Raw genomic sequence first — 17,065 nt, 5'->3', positions numbered from 1 at the left:
CCTATCATGACATCATCATTCATGCACATTGCCTCACTATTCCACTGTCCTTTTGATGTGCAGAATGCTAACACTGAATGATCTCGCTTCTTGAATCCTGCTGTTAAATGATACACAAAGTTTTCCCTTTGATGTATATTTTATATCAAGTTATAATTACAATTTTGTTTCATTAAAATTTATTCTTAAATTGATCTTAGTAGCAACACATTAGTTCATATGAATTTTATTCCTGAAAATAAATGCCTAGCAATTAACATTTAGCATACATTTTTAAACTACTAACAGTATGCTAAAGTCTACTATAGAATTCTGTGTACATATATCTAATTAGGAATATGCATGCATAATATCTTTTATGACATGACAAATTACTTTCTAGAAGGAGGGTACCATTGCTCTCTATTAGAAGTGTCCCATAGCAACCACTCAGCCTAGATCTATCACAGCTGGGATGGTATGCTTACCACTTTAAGTGTTTACATACTTTTTCATTTGCTGTGTGATGTGTGGTGTGGTGTGTGTGTGTGTGTGTGTGTGTGTGTGTGTGTGTGTGTGTTTTGAGTGAGAGGAAAAATATAGGACATTTGTATTTCCTTTCTTGCATTTATTATTTAAAATTATGGAAATTCTTTACATATGGAAAATTATTTGCAAATATTTTCTGATCATAATGAAGATATTAATTCATAGTATTTGCAATTATGAGGTGCCTCTATCAGTATTTTTTCATTTTCTTAAAACCAAAGGTCTATCACTTCACTTTATATTTTAAAATTATTTTCTCTTCTTTACAATGACATGATCTGCATTTCTCATTTCTTATTGTGGTTATTTCTATATGAATCTATTAACTCATTTTAAATTTATGTTGGGGAAAAAAGTGTGAATATAAAGTGCAATTTAAATTTTTTTAGTCTTCATTAAATTCTTCCAGATATTTACAGTTGGCCATTTGCCTCTTCGTTCCATGTAATCAGATATTTAGACATATTAAAAACAATGACTTCATTGTCATATGCTCTGAGCTGTATTTATATGAGTTCAGCTTTCCTAAATCGGGTACAGATGACACAAGAAGTGTAATAGCTATAATTAATACAGTATTTTCTTTACTTGGTCAGACTAAGCTAATTGAAGAAGCAGGCAGAGAAAAAAGGACTCCTAACCTAATAAAAGGTTCATACAGTGGTGTGCTTTTTGTGCTGAAACCCTTCTCTGTTCTCATATAGGCTAATCCACTTTCTTTTCCTTGGCAGTTCATCCACAGCTAGACAGTATAAACTGTATGTTTGCCTGGGATGAAGAACCAAGCCAGGTGTGAGTAGATGATAAGTACCTCTGTGGCCATATCCAAACTCAGTATTTCCTAATGGTACTCAGACATCTACCATCAGAACTCTGAGTTCCCAGTGCCGCCAAACCAACCTAAATGTTTCTCCTGTAATCTCTTATCACACACACACACACACACACACACACACACACACACACACTCAGACAAACAGACACACAGACACATTCACATATTCACACCTGGGATTTTGCTTGGCTACTCTTCTGTTTTGTTTGTTTGTTTGTTTGTTTTGTTTTGTTTTTCTGTCTCATGTCTCTTTCTCTTGAGGACATTCATAGCCCATTCCTCAGTTCACTTTTTGTTGAATATGTGAATTCAGAAGACTACACATTCTGTCATCTGCATTTCTCTCCTTTTGTTTCAAAATCTTGTCTTTCTATTTTTATATTTAATTGATACATTTCTTTGGAAATCTGTAAGGAAAGAAGTTAAAAGTGCTGTTTACATAACTGTCATATTATTACCTAAAAGATGAGGCATCTCCAACACTCTAGACATGCTGTTAATGTATCACAATTCAGCATTTGCTTGCGCTAAATGCACGCTTGTCAGAAAACAGCAGAGAATGTGTCCCAAGCAAATATCCATCATCATGTTTGCAGGTGGGACTTGCATAGCAGAGAAAGGGCCAATCTATTTCACTGCCTGTCAGCAGTATTGTCAGCAAAGAGGAGAACAGTGTTAATATATAAACTGCTTTGCTTGCATACATAGAATACTTGGATTTGCTCTGTCAGTAGCCAGGCATTTTGCACATATTTTCAGTAAAGTGATGTGGGCCTTCATTTAAAAGGCCAGCTGATGGAGTAATAGTAGATTTTATTGAGACTCTCATGATGAAAAGGCCATTCCTTCTTGGTACCATCCCTGGGGTTATGCTGCATACCTCTCCTCCAATAATTGTGCACAGCAATAACAAGCCAGTGGCTGTGCACAGTAATTGGCACCTCCTCACTGCATTTGTGAGTAGTCGATCTGAGAATTACTGAAATCGAACAACAGCCACAGTGACGGCAAGACTGAGGCACATATTGATCTAGAAGGAATAGGATGGATCTGTCAGGCCTGGGCAGAATACATCATCCTCCTGGTGAGAGAATTCTTCCTGCAGAAAAAGGAAATAATTATTCTCTCCAATGATACATTCTAAACAAAAGCATGCACACTCATAAAGGAGCCTTTGACATGGGAAAAAAATAGCTTTTTAATAATTTTGTAGCTCTTGTTTTAAGAATCATTTCTTTGAGATGCGCTCAAGTTTTTTTTTCTGAGCCTCCTCTAGTCTATTAGTACATTGAAAATGTTTAATCTCTGTATTCAGATTTCAATTCCCATTTAAGCAGCCTTCAGTTAAAATGGAAAAAGGCAGGCCCATTTAGTATACACAAAGTACGAAATAATTGCGTTGGAAAACCCCAAAACACACAAATCAGAACCAGCTGTTGCCAAGCAAGTATGGAAAGCTGTGCTCTGGACTTTCCATGGCCTGCAGCAGCAATGTTATACAAACAGCAAGTCCCCACAGTGTCTCAGCAGCTACTCAGGCAGTGGAAAGAATTAGATATCAAGTTAAAGGTTTACCAGATGAAGATTCAATCAGTTTCTTTTGTGAAAAAAAAATCTCTATCTAGAATGAGTATTTAAGAATAACTACATTTAATTTTGAAAATTAGTAACATTTTTTTATCATCCCTTCTGAGATGAACAATAAGCACTAAGGAAGACTAAGTGAAAGCTGTATGCATAAAGTAGAGGACATGTGTAAATAAACAAGTATAACCTGAAAACAGCCAACTGAGTGTAAGTGGTAAGTTCATTATGGGAAAACAAGCAAATAAACAGAAACATTGTTACAGTGGGTTGCTGGGCTCAAGATTGGAGATAACAAATTGTTTCTCTAATAAGAAATAGACTTGGATGCACATCATTGTCTTACAAGTTGGTGCTGCCATTCTTGATATCAAAGTCCTGGTGTGGCGTCCCCGAACAAAACTCCCAAAATCTGTACTCCATGGTACGTCGAATTTTCAACTTTCTCTTCCATTTTCTAAGTACCTTAACCCCCACCAGTTTTTTCTTTGTTGCTTAAAGTGCATTCTGTTTCTAGTCATCTGAGCCATTGATTGTTCAAGGTATTTAGAGCTGTCCAACCATATAGGGATACTCCCTATCTAGGCTCCATCATAGCCCCTACCCCCAGTCCTCCATGATTTCTTGTCCATGTGAAGTCTTTCACTCTAAGAGCAACACTGATGTTCATTATAGTTGGCAGAAGAATAAGCATTTTTGGTTTGTGTTACAAGATTCAAGGTAAAGAAAGATCCCACTTGGGGAAAGCCTTGGAATAAGGTAAGAATACTATACATTTTTGAAAGGCACTCTTTGGCAAATCATAAATGCACTGAAGTTGGAAGAGTATGTTGAAAGGCAGTTTTGTTGAGTGCTTTCAAGCTTCATGATTGGAAGAGCTCTCTCTGGCTCATTGCTCCTCCACTCATCATGCAAACTGGTTTGCAATATCCACTTCCTAGGAGTAGAGACTTGAATTTGTAGCTTTAGGATGTCATTGTATTAAATCACACCAAATACGGAGATTGAAGGAGACAAAGATTCATGATCATGAAAGTTGCCCAGAGTATTCTCAAAAGTGAGAGATTTTGTGACCTCAGTGACCCCATTGATAGCATCCTTCCAAGTTATAGAGGAGGAGTGTAGTTTTGTCAAGGCAGTCAAAGGAATGTTCATTACATATCAAAATATGAGATGAAATTGGCAACTGTAGGGATGGCTCAAGAGTACGCATTGCATTTACAGAGGACTAGAGTTCAGTTCCCAGAACTCACATCAGATGGCTCACAGTTGTCTGTAACTACAGCTCTAGGGAGGACAAAGCACTCTTTGGGCATCTGCAGGAATCTGCATTCTTGTGCTTCTATACCCCCCCCCACACACACAGAAAGAGAGAGAGAGAGAGAGAGAGAGAGAGAGAAAGAATATACATTATAAACATAATGATTATACATTATAAATTATACATTATAAACATAATATAAACATAAAAGATCAAATTAGAAATAAAATCTTCAAAAACAAATTAAAATAAGTATATCTTTGTATACCTTTATTTTATGTGTTTATATACAATGTATATATGTGATATATGGATATATGTGCATAGATTCATGCTCATATGTGTGCCTATGTATGCACATGTTAGAAGAGAGTGTTTGATACCTTACTCATTCACTCTCCTTTTTATTTCTTGGAGGTAGGGTCTCCCTAAAATTCAAGTTTGAATTTTATTTTTTTTAGGCTGGCTGCATTTTTATATGTTCTGGGATCTGAACATCAGGTCCTATGTTTGTGTAGCAAGATTCTATATCAAGTATTGTTGACCACACCAGCCTCCAAATCAGAAATTCTGAAATGAGTGACCAAATTAATATGAAGCATAATTTTAAGTTCATGCAATATTAGGTTGAAAAATTAGAAGAGTCACTTCATAATACAGTGTTTGTATATTTTCATTTAAAATATAATTGCATACACCTGATTGCTTAACACATTTACAGCATGTTCAAAACCCTGTGTTAAGTCAGAGATGAAAATATGGTTATACGCCATTAAAATTTTGTTGATGCAATCAACCCCTGTTCTACCTTTGAGACTACTGTATTATTCAGTGACAGCTCCTTAAAGTGAAAAAAAGATCAACCACATATCTTTTTAAAAAAAAAATCAATTGTCCAACAGGAAGAAGATGGATTGCCATTGATTGCTTCCTGCTGGTGTTAGGGGTGATGGATGACCACAGCCATGACATTGATCTTGAGGGGCAGGCAGCCTTACCCTGGTTTTGCATTGCTTATTATTAGCCTTCCTACTCAATAGATACCTATGTGCACAATACATGCTACACTTTACCTTCTGTCACTTTCTAACTATTCATTGGCTCCAATGACTTTGACTGTGTTTATAAATTTAAGCATTGTTACTTCTGTTAAAATTTTACTCAGTAGTAGTGGAAATAAAGGGATTCTAGACACACAGTACAGTTATAGAACAATACATATGTATTATGTAAATGAATTACCTATAGTGAGTGTGGTTTGTTGCTACACAAAGCAATCGAGAGGCCATAAAGAACTTCACATTTTTATATAATGAAAGAACCTGTGAAATGTTCCATGCTTGTTCTAATCTGCATTTGGGAGACACTAATCATTTTCTGTCCAGTTCAATTTATCAATTTTATAATGTATGTTTGGATGTGTGTGTGTGTGTAAATATTGATCTGTGATGACTTCTTTACTCAATAAAAATGAACTTGCGAATACTGTTTAATACATTTATTCTAACTCTACATTCTTCTTGACAGCCATCTATACTTCAGTGTTTTATATTCTTCCAAAAATCACAGAACCTAACCTTTGACTGACATCCATAACCACTGTCTAGACCTCTTCTTTCCTTAGTGACTTGCTACATGGTGGAAAGATCTTTCCACTGCAGGCTTGAGGGAGTGCTGACTGAGTGAGTTCAGCATGTGGCAACTAAAAAGGCCACTGCTCATTCTCCTTTTATAGCCACATCTATTGGGGGCTCTTACCAGAGTAAGGAGGCTTAAAATGTGACTAGACATTATAACCAGGAATCATTTTTTTCTGCTATGAACTCTCCTAAGTCAATTTGACCTTTTGTCTGCCATCAAGAGTTAAATTCTATTTTTGTTGTTTATTTTGTAGATGTTGTCAAACTACAAATAGGATCAAAGGGGGAATTGACTATATCATAAAAACAGATACTTTCATTGAACATTTTACCTAATCTAGTAACATATATTGGGTAAGAAAACGTATAATAATTATTTAAATTCCCTGTAACTTGAAGTGTTAGCACTAGGCATAGTGGCATACCACATCTCAAATAGACACAATTGCACAGGCAAACAGTTACAATAGAGAATGCTGAGCAAGTCTGTGGTAAGGATGAGTATTAACCAGCAGAGGCATGTGTCACATTCATTCACTATATCTTGATAGCAACATTGAATGTTAAATTATTTTAACCTAACTACATAATAGATATCATAGTTCCAAGGTGAAATTTTCCTCTTGGGAGTATGATCAAGTCAGTCCTATTTTGCCCACTTGCTCATAAGTATACAATCTCTGTCTTCATTTGCTTTTCGTTTCTATGATCAAACACCGAGCATAAAATGTCTTGTGGAAGAAGGAGGTTATTTGACATACATGTTTATAGTTCATTAACAAGAGGAGCCAGCACAGAAACAAAAGACAGTGACCAGGAAGCAGGAACTGTAGCAAATCATGAAGGAGTGCTGCTTACTGGCCTGTTCTTCATGACTTTTATACCTTGTTGTTTAATCCAATGCAATACCACTTACACTGGAGTAGCAATACGCAAAGTGGGCTTGGCTCTTCCACATCAATCATTAATCAAGCACGTTTTCCACATACATGCCCACAAGTAAGTCTTACGGAAATAATTTTGCAACTGAAGCTTTCTCTTCCCATGTGACTTTAGTTTCTGTTGACAATAACTAAACACCACACTTTTAAAAAGATGCACCACAGTCTTCATGTTTTTGTTTTTGTTTTTGTATTTTTTTTCTGTATTCAATGAAATAACAACCTTCTGTCCTGGGGTTTCATGGTTTATTTGTTTTGTTTGCTTGTTTTAGTCTCAAAACTAAAAATTAGCTATGTATCAAATTATGAGAAGAAAGAACACCAGAAAAAGGCTGGAGTGTCAGTAACACTTTGGAACTGGGATCTGAAGTTAAATGATTGTTCAATAATACTGAACATTCAACGACAACTTCATGTGTTATATTTTGAACCCTCTCTGTGCTCAGTATCCTGAGTCTTACATTTTCAGAATAGGTGATACCTATAGGTAGTAGAATTTCAAGGAAAACAGAGAGTTGACACAGATACTTTTTTTATGAAACAGCAAGTTAGTTAAAAAATACTGAAAATGAGGATTTCGTTTTGTTCATTTTTTGTGTGTTTCAGGTAAGAATTTCTAATGTCAGTAGTGAGAATACCATAGGAAAGAGAAACTTTGGTAGACATGGAGTTCCAATAAGGATTATGATATTATCATGTGCCATATTCATCATGACCAATATCTTGTCATCTAAAGGGCAAATTATTTATGTTAGCTCTTGCCATTAAACAGTCACCATGATAACCTATCAATTTCAGCAAGCAAATGTGTTCTTACAGAATGAAAGAGAATATAGATCTTCATTTGATACCTAGGCTAATAATGACATTACTACATGTCTTGTTGGGTTTACTACAACAGACTCTCCTGTGGATGGTGCACCAGTTGCAGTTCTCATCACTATGACCTCAGGGAACAAAAGTTGACTTTGGCCCACAGTTTCAGGACATATAGCCCAAAGCAAGGAAGATCTGATTGTTAAAATGACTAAGTATACCATGGTGGGAGCATGTAGTCTTAGTTCCCCCCAAACACACATCTTTTAGATCAAGAATCAGAGAGCTACTTCAGACCCAGGAGCTAATATAGTGTGAAAAGATCTACTATCTGTGGCCTAAACATATCAACTAGTACCTGCTGTTCAAAGGAACCAATGAACCAAACAATGCTACCTACTAGGGATCAATTGTTCAAACACATGAGCCTATGGGAGTCATTTTACTTTCAAACCACAAAAGATAAGACACTGGATCAAGCTAAACAAAGAAATTATGAAGTAACTAATTATTTTGTAAAATTCAATTCACAGGGTTTTTTTTTGATAAATGGTGTGAAAAACACATGAATTTCTCTCTGAATATATATTATTTTATTGCTTTTATATCATATAAGCTCAGTTGCACTCAAACTTTACTATGTAGGTAATGTCCCCAAATCGATGCCTCTAACCTTTAGGAAAAAACAAACAAACAAACGAACAAAAAAACCATGATCAATTGAAATGCAGTATTGTGGAGCCTCATTCCAATGGATAAACCTAGCAAAACACCATATCTAAGACTCAGAGAACATTGCTAAAGAGGAAAAGGAAAAATTGTAAGAGCCAGGGGTTCAGGGAATTAATTATGAAATTGTGCCTTAGTAACATCAGATGTTATATGCATACAGTCTTACCATGATTGCCCAAATGTGACCTGAACAAGGATGATGGCCATGAACATACAAAACTGGACTGACCTCCCATGACCTCAACTATACACAAAGAACTATGAACAACTGAGGAAGCTGTTATTGGGATAGACCTTCTTCCCAATGAAAGAGCAGAATGATTTGGTGTTTAGTACCCAATGGTTAGCCTTGAATATGTACATACAAGTATCAGTATACAGAGTGAACAATTTATATATAGGAGTATATATATATATATATATATATATATATATATATATATATATTCCTAGAAAATATATTTATTTATGAATATGTATGTATATATGAATATATATTAAGATATATATTCACGTAATAATCTATTCTTAGTGAAAAAAGAGCCATGGATTTGACAGAGACAAGGGAGGGGATATAAGAAGGTTTGAAGAAGAAAGGAGAGGAAGAATGTAATTATAATCACAACAAAGACATCTATTTCCAGGGTGGTGATAATATCCTAGTTCAGGTCTTTGTACAAAATTTCATCATTTTTTATGTCAATATTATTTTTGTATCCTTGAAAAATATGCAATAGGATGACCTTTAACTTTTTTCCTGAAAGCGTTGCCATTTGACTATGAGTAAATATAGTGTTAGTATCCCTTCATATAACAGTGGTTTGTCGAGATTCTGACTGTCACTGGCTAGAAACTGAGTCAGTGCTTTATTGGTGAACAGCTAGTATAAATATTTTGGACTAGACATTCACCATTTTCAATATTTGGTGGGTTTTCCTACATCTGCTTAGAAATGAAGAGAGTTCACTAAGTTGCACTTTAATTGACATGGAGAGATGGCTTCACCAAAGTGGCTTCCTCCGGTTAATGGTGTAGGAGGCTAATTAACAAGTGTGAGACTACCCCCAGACAAGAGCCTCTGCAATGAGCTTACTGGAGAAATAAAAATGGCCACTCAGTGTTCCAGTACTCCCCTCCCTGTTAAAATACTTAGCCATGTCAATAGTCACTTATAATCCTATGCAGTAGCTAATTGGAAGCACTTAGTACCAATGCTGGCTTCTAGCTGTGATAAATATTTAATCACAGAGGGCCAACCTCTTTTCTGAAAGCAAACTATAGTCTGTGACTCGACTCTTAAAAACAGAACAAAGGCCTATGTCACCCAGAATGAGCCTTCCCCCTCTAGTTTAGGATGGAGAAAGGTGCCCCTAATTGCCTTGGCTAAGGACCAGTCTTCACTTTAACTGTCTGACATTTAGATGTTTCTCCTCTCACCTCTTCCTGTCGGTGTAAAAAGGAATTGAATACAAAAGGAAAGCCCACTTTGCTCACATATGTCCTCCCCATCACAATGCTAAGCCAGGATGATGCAGTATGTCACTCGAACAGTGTCATTTTTCTCTCCAATTAAAAATAATAGATGATACTAGCCAGTCACTACCTGGTGCTCTTGAAGGAAGAAACCTAGTTAGTATAGAGACAGACCCACTGTCCACTAATTTTAAGTTCAAGAATTGATGGCTATCCATCTCTGCATCTCAGCTCCACCTGCACGTCTCCAAGAATTGGTACTTCTCAGGGTGAAACTCTGACAGCCGCCATTGCAGCTGATACCTCTTCTTTTGTCATAGAGCATGTTTCACACAATGTGGAAGTGAAGAAAGACAGTCCCACTCTTCAGCTGGGTCTCCTGAATGTTTTTCTCAAAAGCTCCTTTGTCACCAGCATTCTAAACATATTTTAATGACTGATTTCCTATAAAACCTCCATTTCAATAACACTCAACAAAATGAATCTCTTCACAAATTAAGCAGCAGAAAAGAATAAAATACACACAAGATTTAATAGATGAAGAAGATAGTTATTTCACTTATTTATACATATTAATTATCACAAATCAATCTGCAACCAAGACACGCATATTTAATATTTTATTCATCCTTTTATAGAAAGTATGGATTGCCAATGTTTAGTGGAATAAATTCTGATAATCTGAATATTGGATAGATTAGTCAAAAAAGTGCAAATTATATTCAATTAACTCTCTTAACCAGAAATAAATCTTTAGAGATTTAAAAAATAAATCAATCCTTATAAGTTATTCATATCTGACTTCAGGTTTTTCAAAAAAAAAGTAGCTGCTGATAGATATTTTCTTAAAGAAATAATGCATTGGGTTACAACTAGAGGCCAATTTTAACTAATGTTTGAAAGCCACCAATCTATGCTCATGTATAAACTAACCAAACAACGAGAAAGGAAAATAAATAAGAATGATAACAATAGAAAAATAACATTAAAACAAACTTATCACTAGACTATAGTAAAGGTATAATATGGTGAAGGGGAGATTCTGACTGCATTCAGCAAAGTATAGTGAAGTTTCTAAACTCTGTGTTGTGCAGTATTTTCTTTCTGACTTCCTAGGCGTTTGTTCAAGTGCTTCCAAGTATCAGCCAAAATAATTTAAGTAAGCTCCACAATTTAAGGTAGATTTGTAAGATTAAAAAAAAGTTATCATCAAGTTTAAATATTTACTTATTTTAAGTACCAAAACCACACATAATGTATCTATAAAACCCTAGTAAACTACTTAGACACTTGTACATTTCTTCAGTTTATTTTAAGATTATAGTTTTAACATTTCTTATTCCTGGGGCTTCCTACATTTATTTTAAGAATTCCTAAAAGTTTGCTTTGACCCATCCATTAATTTCCATTTTTTCATAAGTCTGTATAACTTTGTAGTAAATGTTAATACTCCAGTGTCACACATATTTTCACAAACAATTATAGATTTTTACCTTGATATTATAATATGCAAAGTGGTAGATTAAAATATGTGTGTATATATATTACTCTTGAGAACAATAGTTCCTTGAGGGTAGAAGCTTAATCTCTAATTAGTACTTCTGAGAAATTATGTAAGAGTGGCCTGATCATAGAGGATGGTGCTTGGAACAATTGTTTAGCATATTTTCAATTGATTTTAATAGTTTTAATTATAAAATATCCTTGTGAAATCAAACCAATCAACCTTTCCAATTATCAATATTTTTCATGAACTCCATGATGGATGTCATCCACTTGACTAGATTTACAATCACCCAGGAGCATGACTCTAAGGCTGTTTCCAAAAAGGTTTAACTGAAGTAAGGAGACCCATCCTGATGTTCGGAACACCATCCCATGGGCTGAGGTTGGAGATGAATAAGAATGTGAGAGAAGTGAGATGCCAATACTCATCTTTTCTTTTCTTCCTGACTGTAGATACGGAGTGCCTGGCTACCATCTGCTCCTACCACAATCCCTTCCTTTGAGTGATGGACTATAGTCTCAAACTACAAGTCGATCGAAATGCAGCATTGTTTCTTAAAGTTTCTTTGACTGGGTAGGTTATCACAGCAACAGGAAAATTAACTATTACAAGCACCATAATTAGGCTACCCACATCAAGTACCAGACAACATCCTGTAACAGTAAACGTATCCACCCTGATTATCTCACCTCAAATTAAGATCCAGCTGAAGGAAGAGTCTTCTTAAAAGACTTTGTTTCATGATTTCAAGTTCATTGGTTTTGGGGGCCTAAACAATATTTCTTAATAGAGGTCACGTATATTGGTTTCTTGAAAAATATAGTACGCATTTTAATTGTGTTTTTTACAAAAGCTGTGAAGCTAAATCTTTAATGTAACACTAGGGTAAGATATGGTGAAATGTCACAAATAATACCAAGTGAGATCCCTTCCTGTCTTTCTATTTCTTAGCAGTCACATTGGAAATAAAATCCATTAGCATTGGGGCTCCATGACAGATCTGTGGATTGTATCCAAGGAAAAAGAATGGAAGAGAAAAACAAAATTTTCTTAGCATTTGAGAAATCAATTTAGCCGTTCATCAGCCAAGAAAGTATAAACTGACACAGTGAAGATAACTCTTAGAGATGATATGCAGAAGATGCTGTGAAAGAAGTGGGGCTATCCCCAAAGTCCCCTATACCCTCCCCCTGCCCTGCTCCCCATCCCACCCACTCCTGCTTTCTGGCCCTGGCATTCCCCTGTACCGGGGCATATGATCTTCACAAGACCAAGGGCCTCTCCTCCCATTGATGGCCAACTAGGCCATCCTCTGAAGAAAATATCTAATAAAAATAAAGGCCAGAAAGTGACAAATATCACTATGTAAAATTAAAATCACCCAGGGAAATAGCAATAACTAAAAATATGAAGACACCCTACAATAAATGGATCAACAGATTCATTTATTAGCACTTTATAGAGCAATGGAAAAACCCAGAATCTATAAAAAAAAAAACAACAAATGTACAAATGAAGCTAATAATAATATAATCAATAAATGAGCACATAGATTGAACAAAATGTGCTAAACAGTGAAGAGGAAGAAGAAGAAGAAGAAGAAGAAGAAGAAGAAGAAGAAGAAGAAGAAGAAGAAGAAGAAGAAGAAGAAGAAGAAGAAGAAGAAGAGCAGTCCCATCTCACTATGGAGACAAGAATGGGAAAGATTTCAAAAGGACAAGGTGGAACTTAAATGAGAATAAATAAATATATGGCCCACAATGGAATGCATTTGAAATACAACTTCACATTATTTTAAGGTGCTGTGAAAATGTCTTCACAGGAGGTTGGGAAAAGGCAAAATGAGAAAGGCAGAATCTGTCTAGAGTATTAATGTTGATATCTACATAAAGATAAGTTATGAAGTCTAAATTCTTCACCAATCCTATAATACAGATTTTCAGGGCCTGAAATTGCCAAACCTTCAGGCTAAGCACATCTCTCTAAAGATAAGACTCCACATGTTTAAACAAAGAACAATAAATCTTATGTAGAATCCATACAAAGTCATTTAATTCAAATAGAAACAGAGTCATCTCTCTTCTTCTGTAAACCAGTCAGAACAAAGTCAGAAAGGAATTTAATGTAGAAAGTAAAAGACAGATACAGGAAAAATGACTAGTGAAATGTGTTGGATTTAAACACACACATATTTAGTGGATACATCAGTAACAAAATAAAGTTGAAACAATATTTAATCTTATTTTAGTAAGATGTAATATTGCATTTTTGTTTGGTAGAAAGAAAAAGATTATCAAACTAGTTCTTTTGGATTTAGAATCTACTTTTTAGATTAAATCACATTTAGGTGACATTTTGTGTGATATCAACTTGCTCTCAAGAGTCATGTTATAAAGGGACATAGAAATAATAAGTATGTGGAGGTAAGACTTTGGTGACTTGACGCTTCCTTATTGTAACATCTTTCTCTTCTTTTCTCAGCTTCTGGAGAAGTCTCACTATCTAATGACCTGGTCCTTCTTACATGTGTTACTTTGACCTAGTTTAAGGTACCCTTCTTTTTTTTTTTTTTTTTTTTTTAATTAAGTACACCTATGATTACATTGAAGAAACTGAAAAATTCAGGCTAATCAGACTCATACTGTATTTATAAAATTTAATTCCATTTGTGACTTCCAATGATTTGTGTATGCAACAGTCACCTCGCTTTCTTTTGTTGTGACAAAATACCATAAGAAAATAAAATAAAAAGAAGTAAAAGTCAATGTTGGCCCCTGGCTTAGGAATATTTACCTATTATTGCTTGACCCTGTTGCTTTGAGCCTCGTTGAGATTTTGTAACACAGCAATGGCTCCCTTCATGGCAACTGGGAAGCAGTGTTTCTTATAGGTGCTGACTTCATGATGCATTAGGAAAATGGCCATGTGGACAGGTTAAGCAATGAACAAGTTCTCTGTGAACTTTTTTAGCCGTGAGTGAATCAAGGTATTTGGCATGATAGGAAAATAGTTCCATATGAAGATAACCAGCATTAGGGCCCCCTAAATTAATACATCCATGTTCAACACACACACACACACACACACACACACACACACAACGTAAAGGAAAGACATCTGGATTCACTTAAAGGATTAGGCAGCATCACTAAAAACTAGTTTCTGTGTGAAGTAAGTGGCTAAAGTTTGATTCATGGCAGAAGAGCTGCACAGTAATAAATATTTTTTTGACAGAGATAAAAAATAATGGAACTGTTTTTATATGTGGTATTCTTGTTTGTTTCATTGGTTATTCCCCAGGAATTTATCCACACTACTGCATGGATTGGAAGAAAATCCCTTTTTAGTATCTCTATAATTGATTTTAGTTGACTAGCTACCTTATGTCACATGGGGCAATGTTCTTTTGGACCTTCTGGAACACAAGGTTATTCACTGATGAATCACAGAAGATCTGCCAAACACAAATGTCACGTTTAGTGTTCACAAAAAGGAGAAGTTTGAACTAAAAATTGAGAAAATGGCTGGATCTATCAGTGGTTTATTAAAACTGGAGTTATATATGGTGGCTCATGGCTGAAAGGAATCCTAGCATTTGGGAGACAGAAACAGGAAGATGTCTATGGACTACAGAATAAGTCTATGTCTCAAAATAAAACAGCCAAACAACTAGGCGTTGTCAGTAAAATGGTGTCATTCAGAATGGTAAATACTTCCTACAGGAAATGAGCAGAATGTCACACATGACAATTGTCACCATCCTCCCTAGTTTCTCCTGAAGTCCAGGTTCAAAAGTTTCATCCAGAGTTGCAATAAAAGAAGAGCAGCCATGAAGAAATGCCCAGAGGCACAAGGAACTGACATAGATATTGTTCAGAGATTCTGTACTTCTTTCCAAGGGATGATGCACAGTTATGCTGGACAAGTTATGTATGTCCATACTTTATTGCCTGCAAGAGATATAACCATCTGTACAGTGTCCGGGAGTCATTGCCAAATGTCTGTTTCTGACATTCTTCTCAGCACATTTTATCATACCCAGTGTACTGGATAGCTTTGTGTCAATTTGACACAGCTGGAGTTATCACAGAGAAAGGAGCTTCAGTTGGGGAAGTGCCTCAATGAGATCCAGCTGTAAGGCATTTTCTCAATTAGTGATCAAGGGGGGAGGGCCCCTTGTGGGAGGGACCATCTCTGGGCTGGTAGTCTTGGGTTCTATAAGAGAGNNGNCTGAGCAAGCCAGNGGANGCAAGCCAGTAAAGAACATCCCTCCGTGGCTTCTGCATCAGCTCCTGCTTTCTGACCTGCTTGAGTTCCAGTCCTGCATCCTTTGGTGAGTAACAGAAGTATGGAAATACAAGCCGAATAAACCCTTTCCTCCCAAACTTGCTTCTTGGTCATGATGTTTGTACAGGAATAGAAACCCTGACTAAGACACCCAGATTGTTTGTAGTGAGGCAGTCTCATCTAATATTAGATGCTGCGTACAAATACCAATGCAAAAGCTGATGCTGAAATCACTTTGACATATAATATAAAGAATATTCAGGAATATGAAGTTCACACAAAAGTCATGTAATTACAGTGTGAGTAGCAATTTTGACTGCATTTCCCTAGTTATAAAGTTTAAATGCTTGTACAAACATTAAATTCATTAATCTCATTTATTTCTCTCACCACAGATGAATGGATGCGAACTCTTTCTTTGTTTCACTCTCAGCTATCTGTCTTTTTCCTTCTTTCTTTGTTTGTCTGTTTCTTTCTTTCCTTCTTTCTTTCATTTTGATTCTTTTTCTCTATAATATAAAACCTATTCAAGATCCTCTGACCGCTAGAATCATAGAAAAAAAAAATCAGCAAGGCTGTATTCACAAAATTTCATATTGTTTCCTTACAATATAATGAAGATGGTTTGACATTTAAAGCAAGAAAAAATGATGAAACTATTAATAATGACCCTATTTTATTTAATTTTACTGAAAAGAGTTTTAAATCTGTGTTTTCACTTTTTGAAAACAAAGGCACCTCTTCCTTTAATAAAATATGCATGTAATAATACTGAAATTGAGTGAAGGGTCAAGATGTACTGTGTTTATTTCATATTGCATATCAGATTGTTTACTATCTCCTCATCTATCCAGAACATTAAGGCTACAGCTATAAGAACTGTGGATGAGATGTAATTTTATCCTCTTTCCTTGTAGTTTGTATTTGGAAGAACAGTAATCTTTAACATTTTAGACATTAATACATGGATCAAGTCTGGGTAAGTATAGTGGATCAGTGCACATGAAGGTAGGAAATTGTCAGAGTAGTACCCTCCAATGAAAAGAAAATGACATGGTGCAAAACATACAGGCTCACATCATATTCAGAGAAGAGGTGATTGATTATACTGTGTGCATCAATGAACCTGTCGTCCAAAATTTAAATGTCAATGGGTTGATCCATCCTACTTACTAAATTTGCATTGAAGTTTCCTCCACTTACCTGTGGAAAAAAAGAATCATCATATTCTAGTTGTGGGATATTTGAAAGTGTAGAAATGGAAAAATTTCAGAGAAATTGATACAGGGAGCACTAACTATGGCAATGTTCAAAATGTAATCAATGAAACTTCATAACCTAGGGTTATCAGATCATTTAGCAGCATTCAACTTTAAAAACAGGCAAACATCTACTTTGAGGCAATAGACTATACACACACACACACACACACACACACAAACACACACACACACACACACA

The sequence above is a fragment of the Mus pahari genome, chromosome 16 (genome assembly GCF_900095145.1).
Source record: "Mus pahari chromosome 16, PAHARI_EIJ_v1.1, whole genome shotgun sequence".
NCBI lineage: Eukaryota > Metazoa > Chordata > Mammalia > Rodentia > Muridae > Mus > Mus pahari.
Note: the sequence above shows the minus strand (reverse complement) of the source record.